This window comes from Stegostoma tigrinum, unplaced genomic scaffold (assembly GCF_030684315.1).
Source record: "Stegostoma tigrinum isolate sSteTig4 unplaced genomic scaffold, sSteTig4.hap1 scaffold_83, whole genome shotgun sequence".
Lineage (NCBI taxonomy): Eukaryota > Metazoa > Chordata > Chondrichthyes > Orectolobiformes > Stegostomatidae > Stegostoma > Stegostoma tigrinum.
In genome coordinates this window covers 948,997-963,064 of record NW_026728779.1, presented here as the reverse complement: position 1 = coordinate 963,064, position 14,068 = coordinate 948,997, and the positions used below count along the sequence as shown (strand labels likewise).

General features: G+C 41.7%; 1 long non-coding RNA gene across 1 annotated transcript in view; it reads right to left on the bottom strand.

Annotated features, from left to right (window-relative positions):
- LOC132209304 (uncharacterized) overlaps positions 1 to 14,068 on the bottom strand; it is a 102,181-nt gene that overhangs the window by 71,517 nt on the left and 16,596 nt on the right. The window contains exons 4-7 of the long non-coding RNA XR_009445408.1: positions 10,094 to 10,179; positions 5,608 to 5,765; positions 5,164 to 5,330; positions 3,899 to 4,010 (exon numbers count right to left, since the gene is read on the bottom strand). This is a non-coding gene — a long non-coding RNA (uncharacterized LOC132209304). The remainder of the gene's footprint in view (positions 1 to 3,898; positions 4,011 to 5,163; positions 5,331 to 5,607; positions 5,766 to 10,093; positions 10,180 to 14,068) is intronic.

Genomic DNA, 14,068 nt, shown 5'->3' with positions numbered 1-14,068 from the left:
ATCATCCATGCATTCTGTTATGTTACATTTTGTCTCTGCTTACATATCATTTGTATAGGTTACAAATAGTTGAGGTCAGAGAACTGAACCCGCAGCACCCAACTAGTGACAATTCACCATCCAGGCAAAGACTCATTTATCCTGACACTCAGCTTTCTGTCAGTTAGCCAGGCCTTTGTTCAAACCAATATTCTACCCTTCATCCCCTTGGATCTAACGTTCTGGTTCACATTTTTATGCAGCAACTGGTCAAATTCTTGCTGGAAATCTCAATATGCCACATCCCTCGGATCCCTGTACAAGGTCCTCAATTCTGCCACCTCATCAGTTCCTGACTTCATTCCAGCTTTTGTTCAAACACGGTCAAAAGACTTGAATTCCGGAGGTGAGCTAAGGATGGCTACATTTGACCGAGTGTGGCATCAAGGAGCGCTACCAAAACTGCAGCTGATGGGAATCCAGCAGAAACTCACCACTGGTTCGAATAATATCTGCACAGAGGACGATATTTTTTCCATTCTTTCATGGGAAAGAGGGCATTGCTGGTTAGACCAGCTTTTATTGACCATCCCAAATTGCATAACTGATATCTGGAGTTCCATGTAGGCCACACCAGGCCACGCAGTTTCCTTCCCTAAAGAACTTAAGTGAATCAGATGGGTTTTTCCGACAATTGACAATGGATTTACGGTCATCATTAGACTCTTAATTCCAGATTTTCATTGAATTCAAATTCCATTATGTGCCATCGTGGAATTTGAACCAGGTCCTCAGCACATTACCTGAGTGTTTGGATTAATCGTCTAGTCATAATACCATTAGGTCATCGCCTCTCCTAATGGGAGGCATTTTGGTTGTTGGAGGTCACCTGCAGGAGGTCCTGAGAGTACAGTCCTAAGCCTAACCATCTTCAGCTGCCTTATCAATGACCTTCTCTCCATCATAAGCTCAGAAGTGGGGATGTTCACCAGAGATAGCAGAATATTCAGCATCATTCACCACTCCTCAGATAGTGAACCTGTCCATGTCCAAATGCAACAAGGCCAGAACGATGTCTAGGCTTGGGCTGCTAAGTGGCAAGTCGCATTTATACTTTACAAATACTAGGTAATGACCATCTCCAGTAAGAGAAAATCCATAAATTGTCCCTCGACATTCAATGGTGTAACCATCACTGAATTGTCCGCTATCAAAATCCCAGGTTTTACCAGTGAACAGAAATTCAACTGGACTTCCTATTTAAATGCAGTGGCTACAAGAGCAGGCCCAAAGTTTGGATTACTGCATCAAGTAACTCACCTCCTGATTCCCCAGGCCTGTCTACCAGCTACAGGAACAAGTCAGAAGAATGGTGGAATACTCCCCACTTGCCTAGATGGGTGCAGATGCAAAAGCACTCAACAAGTTCAACACCATCCAGGAAAAAGCAGCCGACTCCCTCCAGTGCTCATTAGCAGCAGTGTGTACCATCTATGAGATGCACTGAGAAATCTGCAAAAGATCCTGAGATAGGACTTTCCAAACCTATGACAAATTTCAGCTACAAGGGCAAGGGTAACAGATATATGAGAACAGCACCACCTACAACACCCTGTCTAAGCCACTCACCATCTCAACTTGGAAATATATTGCTGTTCTTTCACTATCGCTGGGTCAAAGTCCTGGAAATACGCCCCGACTGACTGAGTCTACCTACAGCACATGGACTACAATGATTCAACAATGACAAGGGTAACTAAGGATGGGAAGTAAATGCTGGCCCAGTTCGTGATGCCAGTGGCCCAGAAACAAATAACAATTAAGTATCACCTACCTCCTCTTAATTCCAGTTTCTCATGCAGCACCATTCTGATTAATCTATAAAACATGGTCTTTCTATAGCAATGCTCAAAGCTACACACAGTACTCAGTTGTGATCAAATCATAGTCTGCACAATATTAAGAACCATCACTGGCTGATGAGTATGATTGCCCAGCTAGGAAATTCCATATCACAGGTCCTGAGCTCTGTGCGGGTTGATTAGCCTGAACTGGAGCCACATATCTGACCACACGTTTAGGTCGTCTTTCGGAGTGGTGGAAGTGGTCTCGGCCTTGAGAACATTGGCATTCCTTTCTCCAGTTCCTTTCCCACACTTCAACTTCTTGTCTGGTGTTCATGAAGAATTATGTGCCTTCATACAGGAGATTCCCCCAAGTTGGTTTCTTCTGAATGGGGATATCCATACTTTGACCTCCAAGTACTACTTCTTGAAGGAACATTTCAAGGTCTTTGAAATGCTTCCTTTGACGACTTCTTGTTCAGATGCCTTCCTTGAGTTGGCAAAAATTTACTTTGGTAGTCATAACTTCGGCATCCCAAGTACATGGCAATCCCAATGAGGTTTGTTTCAAATCATCATGGCGTCAATGCTGATGCTGGGAGGTTTTTCCTCCTCGCTGATGTGGAGAATCCATGACAAAACTGTGCTGAAAGGGTCTTGAAGTGGCAGCTCTATGTTATCCAGGTTTCACAGTCATATAGAAGAGGCTGAACGATGCATGCCTTGAACTCAAGGATCTTGCGATCAGCACAGATGTCACAATTGAGCATTCTCATCCTTAGGAGTCCAAAGGTGCCACTCGCAGATTGGACGTAATGTTAGAATCTCTGTATCGATGTCAGCCTTAAAAGAGAGAGAGCGTCCCATCTAAGGGAAATGTTCTACATTTGGGAGGATTTCTCTATTAATTTTGATGAAAAGATGGACCACAACATGACAGATTGGTAAAGGATTTGAGTCATCTTGAGGTTCGAACACAGAACATAACAGCGCAGTACAGGCCCTTTCGGCCTTGATGTTATGAAACCAACCTGAAGCCCAACAAACCTACACTATTCCATTATCATCCATATGTTTATCCAACAACCATTTAAATGCCCTTAAAGTTGGCAAGTCTACTACTGTTGCAGGCAGGGCATTCCACGCCCTTACTACTCTCTGAGTAAAGAACCTACCTCTGACCTCTGTCCTATATCTATCACCCCTCAATTTGAAGCTATGTCCGGCCCGTGTCAAACATGGCCATCCGAGCCAAAAGATTCTCACTGTCCACCCTATCTAATGCTCTGATCATCATGTACGGTTCCATTAAGTCGCCTCTTAATTTTTTTCTCTCTAACGAAAACAGCCTCAAGTCCCTCAGCCTTTCCTCAAAACGCCTTCCCTCCATACCAGGCAACATCATGATAAATCTCCTCTGCACCTTTTCCAATGCTTCCACATCCTTCCTGTGATGCGGTGACCAGAACTGTACGTAATATGCCAAGTGCAGCTGCACCAGAGTTTTGTACAGCTGCAACATGCCCTCATGGCTCTGAAACTCAATCCCTCTATGAATAAAACCTAACACACCGTATGCCTTCTTAACAACCCGATCAACCTGGGTGGCAAATTTAAGGTTGAGGCTAATTCTTCAGTATACTTCTGCAAAGGCCTTAAGGGAGATTTGAAGACTTCTGAGAGCGGAAATGACATTGTGAACCACATACTGAAGTTCCATATGCGAGGTCAGTGTCATTTTCTTCTTCGATTTCAACTGGTTGAGGTTAAAAGGTTTTCCATCAATCCTGTCCAGGCCACTGGGAAGCTTGTTCTTCACGAGATTAAGAATGGCGGTGGCAAAGCTGGAGAAAAGGGTGGGCGTGATGGCACATTCTTCCTTGAGCCTCAACTTGACCTCAAAGAGCTTCTGCACAATATTGCATTTCTGGTATTGAAGCCTGATTTAAGCTGTTGGCCTTTTATCATTTTAGCAAACTACTTCAACTTTGAGGGAAGATTGTATTTAAATGGTTAAATCCCTAAGTTTCCACTGATTGGAACAATTCTATCAAGTGGAATACTATATTACTCACCGGAGTGCAGTACTCCACCATGGGGCAATGTAACTTGTGTCCCTTTGATGTGCGCCCCGAAAAGAAACAGCTTTGGCAGATGTCAGAATTGAAGTGCTTGAGACTGCGGTACCTATAAAGAAGTAAGAGAAATGTTCATTTTTGTTTAGATATTTTCAACCTTTGAAGGAATGCAAGTTAAGTAGTTAAATTACATATTTCTTTTTATTTTGAAGAAACGGTAAATTGTTTGGGGAGAAACAAATGCTAGGAAAGTCGGGGAAAACTGTCCCAACTCCCCCAGTCAATTTTCATAATGCAATATCTCATCCCTGGAATCATTCCTGTAATTTGGTCCTGCTCTGTCTCCAACATTTTCACAAAGTTCCCTTCGCATGGAAGGTTTTCATCTGCCATGGTGGCATAAACCTATTCAGAAGTAATCTTGCCAGAATCTTCCTAGCAATGGAAAGGCTGGTGATCCCATGGTTCTTTGAGCAATCTGACATTTCTCCTTCAGTTTTGTACAAGATATGGCATCTGAAAGATTCTGTGAAATCCTGCCCTGTTCCTCATAGTCCATGAAAAGCAAACAGATCTTGGCCTTCAGAGTTAGGCCACCATTCCTCAAGCTTCAGATGGAATTCAATTGACTCCGGGTCGCTGTTGCTCTTTACTTAGTTATGGTAGTCATAGTTTCATCCACAGTTGGGGTCTCACTTCTTAGACAGGGAGTTGTTTGGTCAGATCAATGGCAGTAACACGCACCTTTTCCAAGATGGTCAATCTTAGAAATGTAGGAGAATAGTTAACCAAAAAGGTTCAATTACCCCGTAGAAATCCTGTCCAAATATGCATTTTAATTTACTAATTATGGACAAGACGTTTTATCATTCATTTAGCAACACCACAGCAATCACTTTCATAGGATGCACACACACTGATTACAGGACTAATAAAAAGGCCTTTCTGTAAATTCCCAATAATTGCAAATTACAGAAGCAACCGCAAGTCGAGTTACAATCCGTTCTGAGCCACAGTGTCTGTGATCAATGCAACTGTGAACAAAATACCAAAAACATGCAGCATTCACCTCTCACAAAAATTAAGGTAAAGAAGTTGAAACTTAATTTATCCTAATTACTTCTCTGGTCCATAAATTTGTTGGGATTTTTGACGATTTCAGTTGTATCATTTACTGACAGAGTTTCCAATAGAACATCGAAAGTTAAAGCTTTCTTTAAAAACTAATTCCCACTAACTTTCTGCTGGTTTGCACATCTCACCTGAAACCTACGATTGGGTACTCTTTGCAGATGTTACACTTAGCCTGATGTTTTGCAGTTTCAGCAGCTGCCACACGGTGTCGAACAGGCAGCCACACCATGGACTGAGGCTCCAATCTCATCCACTCGACAAAGCGTTCAACGTCAATCTCTGGTTTGTTCTGGCCCTGGAGGGAAATAAAAGATCAGCTGCATGATTAATTATGTCAAGCTTACGTCCGCTATCCTCAGTGATATGGTATCTCATACACTATCACTGGGGTTTCTGACATTGTTTTTTGTCATTAATCTAATAAAAACATTGACTACCTATCAACATGATAGCCTTGGATTCGTGGTGGTACATGTTAGCCTCTGGAACTAATTCAAACCGAAAATGAGCACAAAAATCATACTGGCAAGTGGACCCGCTTGACCTTATGAATTGGTGCAGAGCACACTTACATGTTGGAAGCAACTGCGGATACTTGGTTCAATGTTGCAGCCTCCAAATGAAGCTACCTCACCCAGCTGCCAAGGGATCTGGACTGCATCGTAAAGCAAAAGACTCAGGCTTCGTTGGTCACATAAATCTGTGGGTTCAGCGACTTGTTTGAAGAGATCTGCCAAAGTTATCCAGAAGAAAAATATTGATATTCCTCAACTTCAGGGAGGTAGTTGAGAGTTCAATACATCCAATACATCTTCCTCAATTGCCTTGTTTTGTAAATTATGTTGAAAGATTATTTTATGATCTTGATTGGCTATTTGCAAACAACTGTGGAAACAAAAACTTCTGTTTGTTTACAACAATGGACAATGTATGTTGTATGATTCTCCAAGGAAGTCATTTTGTCAATGTCTTTCTTGATTGTAAATCTCAAAACTCTCTGATATCTCCTCATTCATTTCACAGAGGTAATCTTTGTGTGGACCTGGAAAACATGGGCACTGTCCTCAATGAATATTTTGCGTCAATCTTTACAACGGAGAAGGACACTGCAAGTATAGATATCAGGGCAGAGGACCTCGGAACATCAGAGGTTAAGACATAGGGAGATGCAGCTGGTTTAGCAACTTTAAAAGTGGATACATCTGCAGGCCGAACTGAAACATATACCAGAGATAATGGGAACTGCAGATGCTGGAGATTCCAAGATAATAAAATGTGAGGCTGGATGAACACAGCAGGCCAAGCAGCATCTCAGGAGCACAAAAGCTGACGTTTCGGGTAGCGAGGGAAGTGAGGGAGGAGATATCTGGGCCCCTGGCAGCAATTTTCAAACCCTTGTCAATCACACGTGAAGTCATGAAGGACTATTAACATTGTCCCACTATTATCAAACGGACAGAGAAACAGACCAGGAAATTAAAGACCAGTCAGAATAATCTCAGCACTGGAGAAGCTACAAAGAGGCATTCTTAGGGGTAGAATGTACTTGCATGAATTAATCAGGGATAGTCAGTATGGATTTGTTAAGATGAGGTCACATTTCAGAAATTTGATCCAAATTTGAGGAGATGTTGGAAGATTGATGAACTTCTGCATTTGATGTTGACTGAGTAAAGTCCCCCTTGGCAGACTGATCAAGAAAGCAACAGTCAACGGGATCAAAGGCAAAGAGGCACACTGGAGCCAAAACTGGCTGAGGCAGAGAGCACAGGGTGATTGATGGTAGAGGGATATCTATTTGACAGGATGTTTGCTTTCAGTGGGGTTGTGCAGGGCTTGCCACAAGGGCCCTTGAAGTTCGTCATGTATATTCTTCATTTGGGCTTAAACACAATTTGTATGACCGTGTCGCGAGCAAATCATTAATTCAGTGAGGAGGATATCGGTGGAATGGTCATGTAAATAACAGCCATGGGATCAAAGGCAAATTGGCAAATTGGTTGACAGACAGGAAGAATAAACTTCAGGAGGAGATCAACAGACTGGTCAGCGGGACACAGCAATTGGAACTCAACCAGGAAAAGTGTGAGCTAACGAACTCGGGAGGGCTAACAAGGCAAGGGATCACACTATGAAGGGTGTGATCCTGGAGATTACTGAAAAAACCAAGATGCTGCCTGGGCTGGGGGTTCTCATGGAATCATCGAGTACAGAAGAGGTCCTACAGCCCACTAAGGCTGTACCTCTAAAAATACACTGCGACATATACTAGTCCCATTTTTACACACTGGACCATTCTCAAAAATATTATGACATTACAAGTGCTCATCCAAGTACTTTTCAAAGGTTGTACGGTTTCTTGTTTCAACTTCCCTCCCAGGCAATGCATTCCAGACCTTTACCACACTCTGGGTGAAAATGATTTTCCGCAAAGCTCCTCTAAATTTCCCGTCTTTCTCTTTAAAATTGTGCCCTACCGTTATTGATGCTTTAACTAAGGGGAACAATGCTTTCTACTCAACCTATCTATACCTCTCATAATCTTCTATGCCTCTATCAGGACCTCCACTCACCCCGCCAAACGTTCTCTGCTTCACAGAAAATAATCTGAAATTTTCCAGCCTTTCTTCACAGCTAAAATGCTCCAACACATGCAACATCCTTTTCATTCCCTCCAGTGCAATCACATCCTTCCTAATGGGTGGTGACCAAAACTCCACACGTGACTCCAGCTGTGGCCTAACCAAACTTTTAAACAGCTCCAAAGTGACCTCCCCACTCTTACAATCTATGCCACGACTGATAAACGGAGATGTCCTATATGTCTTTGTAACAACCCTTACTAGCCTGACCTGACCCCTTCAGGAATTTATGAACAAGTACCCCAGGATCCCTTTTCTCCTCTAAGCTTCCCAGTGTCCTGCTATGCATTAGATTTAGATTTAGGTTTTATTATCACATGTATTCAATACAGGGTACAAGAGTACAATGTCACCTCAGACGGTGCCATCTCAGGTACAAAGTACCTCGGTACAAAATTTTAGATGCAGATGTAGAAAATTTATCCATCCTTCTTTACTCAGAGTCGTAGGGGAGTGGAATGCAATGCTGGAGAGGGTAGTGGAGTCAGCCTCATTAGGGGCATTTCATCGGCTATTAGTCAAGCACATGAATGACAGTATAAGGTAGGAGTGGAGGTTAGATAGACCTGAGGATGAGGGTAAAAGTTCGGTACAACATCGTGGGCTGAAGGGCCTGTACTGTGCTGTACCGTTCCATGTTCTATGTTAGGAAAATAAATGAATAAGTTAACAAGTTCAGCATGACAGTCTTCTTAATATAACAGTAGAAAAATAAAAACAAAAGTTTAAAAAGTCAAACATTACAGTCCTTTCTGAAGCCACGAGTTTGCAGACACTCTGAACGAGGGCTCCACAGTGACGGCTCGTATTCCCCTGTGCTGGGCTCAGGCCCGCCCATCCTTGCCAGTGGACTTCACTGCTGACGGCCGTTGCTGTCCTCCATCGGGCATGACAGGCTTTGCCACATTAAGTACTCTCTTATCTTATTCCTTCTTCAGGCTATATCAATTTTCCACTGACCTGCCCAACTGACCGATGCCAAGATTGGAGCAGACAAGGGGACCTGGTAAAGGTGTTTAAGATTTTGAAGGGCTTAGAAAGGATAACTGGAAGTTGCTTTTTCCATTCGTAGACAGGGGAGGGGAGTTGAGGAGACCATATTTACCCCAGTGTGGTGGGAGTCCCGAGCTCACTGACTGAAACTGTGACTGATTCAGAAAGTGTCTGAATATTTAAGCAGTATTTAGATGTTCACTTGTGTTGCCGTAGACTCCAAGGCTATGGGCCAAACAGTCAAAAAGGAAATCAATGCCATGTGAGTTCAATGTAGACAGATCTTTGTTGAGTAGTGCAGGAACTACAGACCACATGGCCTCCTCTTGTGCAACAAACATCCATGAGTCTATAATTACACAGCTTTTCTTGGAGGTATTTCTCCACTTGACTGATTCTTTGTAAAAGCAAGGCTAACAAAATAAATCCTTTTTATTAAAAGCTTCCATCTCACTGAGAAAGCTTCAGGCCAATTTGATAATCTGCTCTCAAAAATCTGCTCATATTTTGATAGTTGGGACAAATTCTACTGTCATGGCTGACACAATCCACAACATTCGAAATCAATCAACAATATTCCAGAAAGATGATCATTTGCCTATCCGACCGATTTTAACTGATGCTTTAAAAAAAGAGAAATAAATCTGGATCTGTCAAAAACTAATCAGTTCTTCCTTTGACCATACCCATACGTACCAGCTTTCATGAAATATGCCCATCAGTTTGTGAGATACATTGTTGACAAACAGTACAACAAATGGGGAAAAACATGCCCTCACATTAAGTGTTATCACTGCTGCAAGTGAGCAGTAGAGTCATACAGCACTTCTGAATACTTTTCCCAGTATTCTAATGACGAAAACATTATTGGTAACAAAAACAGCAGCTAAGGTTAGTGTCTTTGAGAAACAATAGCATCATACATATGTAGCGCATCATTTATCTTGCAGGAATGTACTGTGCAGGATCTGCACAGACCAAGTTATGACTTAACATTCATAGTGGCAGTGACTAAATACAGAAATATACTAATACAGCAAACCTTTTGTGAAACAGCACCCGTGGTACCAGGAATGTGCTGAGTAATCAAAAATTCCAGTCGATCAATAGGTCCACACGCACAAAAAAAACACACACTCAATAATAGGAACATAATGCACAGGATATATGCATCACTGTTCTCCTTCATTTACAGTATAAATAACTTCAGTAATGAAGCAACTTTGCCTTAACTAAAACTTACTGGCAGGGAGCCTTCTCACTTGCACCCTCACCAGACATCACAGAGATTATGAGAATACAGTAAACATCTGGTGTATAATTTTTGCCAGTTTATTGAGTGTGCTAGTTTGTTAAACAAAGTTTACATACAGTTAAATCTACAGTTTACATGTGTATCAGCAATGATAGATTTAGTACTGACACTTGTATTTTTCCTCCAGATGATCCTTGAAGAGTCACGTCAAGCGAATTTTCAAAGAAAGCACTCTGATTCTTCCACTCATACCCCTGGAAAAGGAAGTTGCAGAATGTCATGACTGACTTTACTTATTTGAATACAGCATAACATACATAGAACATTGAACAGTACAGGCCCTTCAGCCCACAATGTTCTGCCGAACTTTTACCCTAAACCTCTGGTCTATCAAACCTCCACCCCTATCTTATATTACCATCCATATGCCTGTCTAATAGTCACTTAAATGCCCCTAATGAGGACGACTCCGCGACCCACTCGAGCTGAAACAAAGATCTCTTTGAATTGTCATTTGTCAGACATGTATTGAATCAAAAAACAAATTTCTCACTTCCATAGATTTCTACAGCATCTTAATATGATTTGTGAAGATTATACTCCACCCTTTCATTTAATAAGTACAACTTTAAACAAAATGCCACTATATAGAACTTGTATGTTGGTATTTGTGCATATGCCATTTCAGTTTGTGTGATCTGTTTCGATGCAACGAGTGATAAACACTTTGATTGAAATGGTTGAGAGCAGTATATGTGAGATTTAATACCATGTTTAATCTACAGATAGTCCATCTGCAGGTAGTTATTCATGAGACTCAACTGACATCATGTCTCAGGGGAGCTTGTGATCTCTGGGTTACGTACTGTTTGACCATTGCCGACTGGTCACTAGTTGAGTGGAAAGAGAACTACTAGCTGCTATCCATTTTCAACAAGTGATCACGATAATCTACCTGCGTTTCAACGTCCCATCAACATTCAAGAATTATTGCTCGAAGAGGCTTCTGTCTAACAAATAGGAGCAGAATCAAGATCAGCCGTGTTGTTTTCCCTATCTGAACAAGCTGCCAACACCATACATAAAGGGACCGTCTTAATCATTCTTATACAATTAACTTTTACAATAGACAACAGGGGCAGGATAAGGCCATTCGGCCCTTCGAGCCAGCACCACCGTTCATTATAATTATGGCTGATCATCCACAATCAGTATCCTGTCCCTGCCTTATCTCCATAACCCTTGATTCCACTATCATTAAAAGCTGTATCTATCTCTTCTTGAAAGTGTCCAGAGACTTGCCCTCCACTGCCTTCTGGGGCAGAGCATTCCATATATCCACCACTCTCTGGGTGAAGAAGTTTTTCCTCAACTCTGTTCTAAATGCCCTATCCCTTATTTTTAAACTGTGTCCTCTGGTTCTGGACTCAATCATCAGCAGAAACATGCTTCCTGCCTCCAGAGTGTCTAATCCTTTCATAATCTTATACGTCTCAATCAGACCCCTTCTCATCCTTCTAAGCCATGTCCCGGTACAGCTGCAGATGGACCTCTTTGCTCCGATACTCAATTCCTCTTGAAGGCCAGCATGCCATTGGCTTTCTTCACTGCCTGCTGTACCTGCATGCTTGCTTTCATTGACTGATGTACAAGAACACCTGCATCTCGTTGTACTTCCCCTTGACCTAACTTGACTCCGTTTCGATAGTAATCTGCCTTCTTGTTCTTGTCACCAAAGTGGATAACCACACATTTATCCACATTAAACAGCATCTGTCATGCATCCGTCCACTCACCTAGCCTGTCGAAGTCACCCTGTATTCTCATAACATCCTCCTCATATTTCACACTGCCACCCAGCTTTGTGTCATTGGCAAATTTGCTAACATTACTTTTCATGCCTTCATCTATATCATTAATGTATATTGTAAACAGCTGCTGTCCCAGCACCGAACCTTGTGGTACCCCACTGGTCACCACCTGCCATTCTGAAAGGGACCCGTTTATCACTAGTCTTTGCTTCCTGTCAGACAGCCAGTTTACAACCAAAGTCAGTATTTTGCCCACAATACCATGTGCCCGAATTTTGCTCACTAATCTCCTAAGTGGGACTTTATCAAAGGCTTTCTGAAAGTCCAGGTAGACTACATCCACGAGTTTTCCCTCGTCCATTTTCATAGTTACGTTCTCAAAAAATTCCAGAAGATAAGTCAAGCACAATTTCCCCTTCGTAAATCCATGCTGACTCTGACCTATCCTGTTGCTGCTGTCCAAATGAGTCGCAATTTAATTTTATAATTCTTTCCCACCACTGACGTCTGGCTAACCGGTCGATAATTTCCATTTTCTCTCTCCCTCCTTTCTTGAAAAGTGGGACAACATTAGCCACCCTCCAATCCGCAGGAACTGATCCTGAATCTAGAGAACATTGGAAAATGATTACCAATGTGTTCACGATTTCTAGAGCCACCTCCTTAAGTACCCTGGGATGCAGACCATCAGGACGTATCAGCCTTCAGACCCAACAGTCTATCCAACACCATTTCTTGCCTAATATAAATATCCTTCAGTTCATCCATTACCCTAGGTCCTTCAGCCACGATTACATCTGGGAGATTGCTTGTGTCTTGCCTAGTGAAGACAGATCCAAAGTACCTATTCAACTCTTGTGCCATTTCCTTGTTCCCATTAAATAAATTCACTCATTTCTGTCTTCAAGGGCTCAATTTTAGTCTTAACCTTTTTTTTCCACACACCTAAAAAAAACTTTTACTGTCCTCCTTTATATTTTTCGCCAGTTTTCCTTCGTACCTCATTTTATTCTCTGCGTATTGCCTTTTTAGTTATCTTCTGTTGTTCTTTAAAAGCTTCCCAGTCCTCCGGCTTCCCGCTAATCTTTGCTCGGTTATACTACTTCTCTTTTATCTTTATAGAGTCCTTAACTTCTCTCGTCAGCCACGGCCATCCCTGCCTCCCCTTAGGATCTTTTTTCCTCCTTGGAATGAACTGATCCTGCACCTTTTGCATTATATCCAGAAATACCTGCCATTGTTGTTTCACTGCCATCCCGGCGAGGGTATTGAACCATTGAACTTTGGCCAGCTCCTCCCTCATAGCTCCCTAGTTCCTACAATACTGACACTTCCAATTCTCCCTTCGCCCTCTCAAATTGCAGATCAAAAATTATTGTATTATGGTCACTACCTCCTCACGGCTCCTTTACTTAGAGGTCCCTGATCAAATCCGGTTGTTTGCACAACACCAGATCCAGAATGGCCTCCTCCCTGGTAGGCTCCATACTGACTCTACATCTCCTGATTCTATGTCTCCACTCGCAAGGGACTGGAGATTTTATATTTCTTCACATTCATAATTTCATATTTTTTCACTATTTTTATTATTACTTCATTTCATATTTCTTTACTTCTGACTATTTTAAACACTACACATTGTCTTATGCTACATCAGTGACGACATTTCAAAAGTAGTTTAGCTGCCTATAAAGTACTTTTTAATGCCTGAGACCATAAAATGTGCTACATAAATGCAGTTCTTTCTTTTATTAACTGCTGTAGTTGTGTGTTTCTTTGCCAATGGAGGATTGGCTACAATTACGCAGAGTAACATAAGTGAAATACATTTCCATGACAAAATTCCAAACCATGGTTACTCAATTAGAATAATAAAATATTGGCTGTTTGCAACCGAACACTGTAGATGAGCGAAGGTCACTTAGTCAGTGAAGGACCAAATAAATATGTTCCCGACATGGAGAATACAAATGAAAACTACGGTAATGCTCACAGGAATTTGGACAATGTTCTATTTTATGATCACAGCAATGCCATATCATCAACACATGCTTTAATAGATAATAAGTCACTCTGCGATATTTATTCATTTGTTTTTCATTCTCAAGATCATCTTGGCAAATCCTGTGAACCGGAACCACTTAGTTAGGACTTAGTTAGCATTTTTTTCCACCTATAATATCCATGGTTTATCCATCTCCACTCTATGTTTGTCTGCAGGAAGATGAGTTGACAGGGGGTTTACAGTTTTAATTCATACAGATGTATGTCCAATGTTTGTAAATATCTGTCTGTAGCTAGAATCTATGCTGTTGTAATAAATAGGTATTCT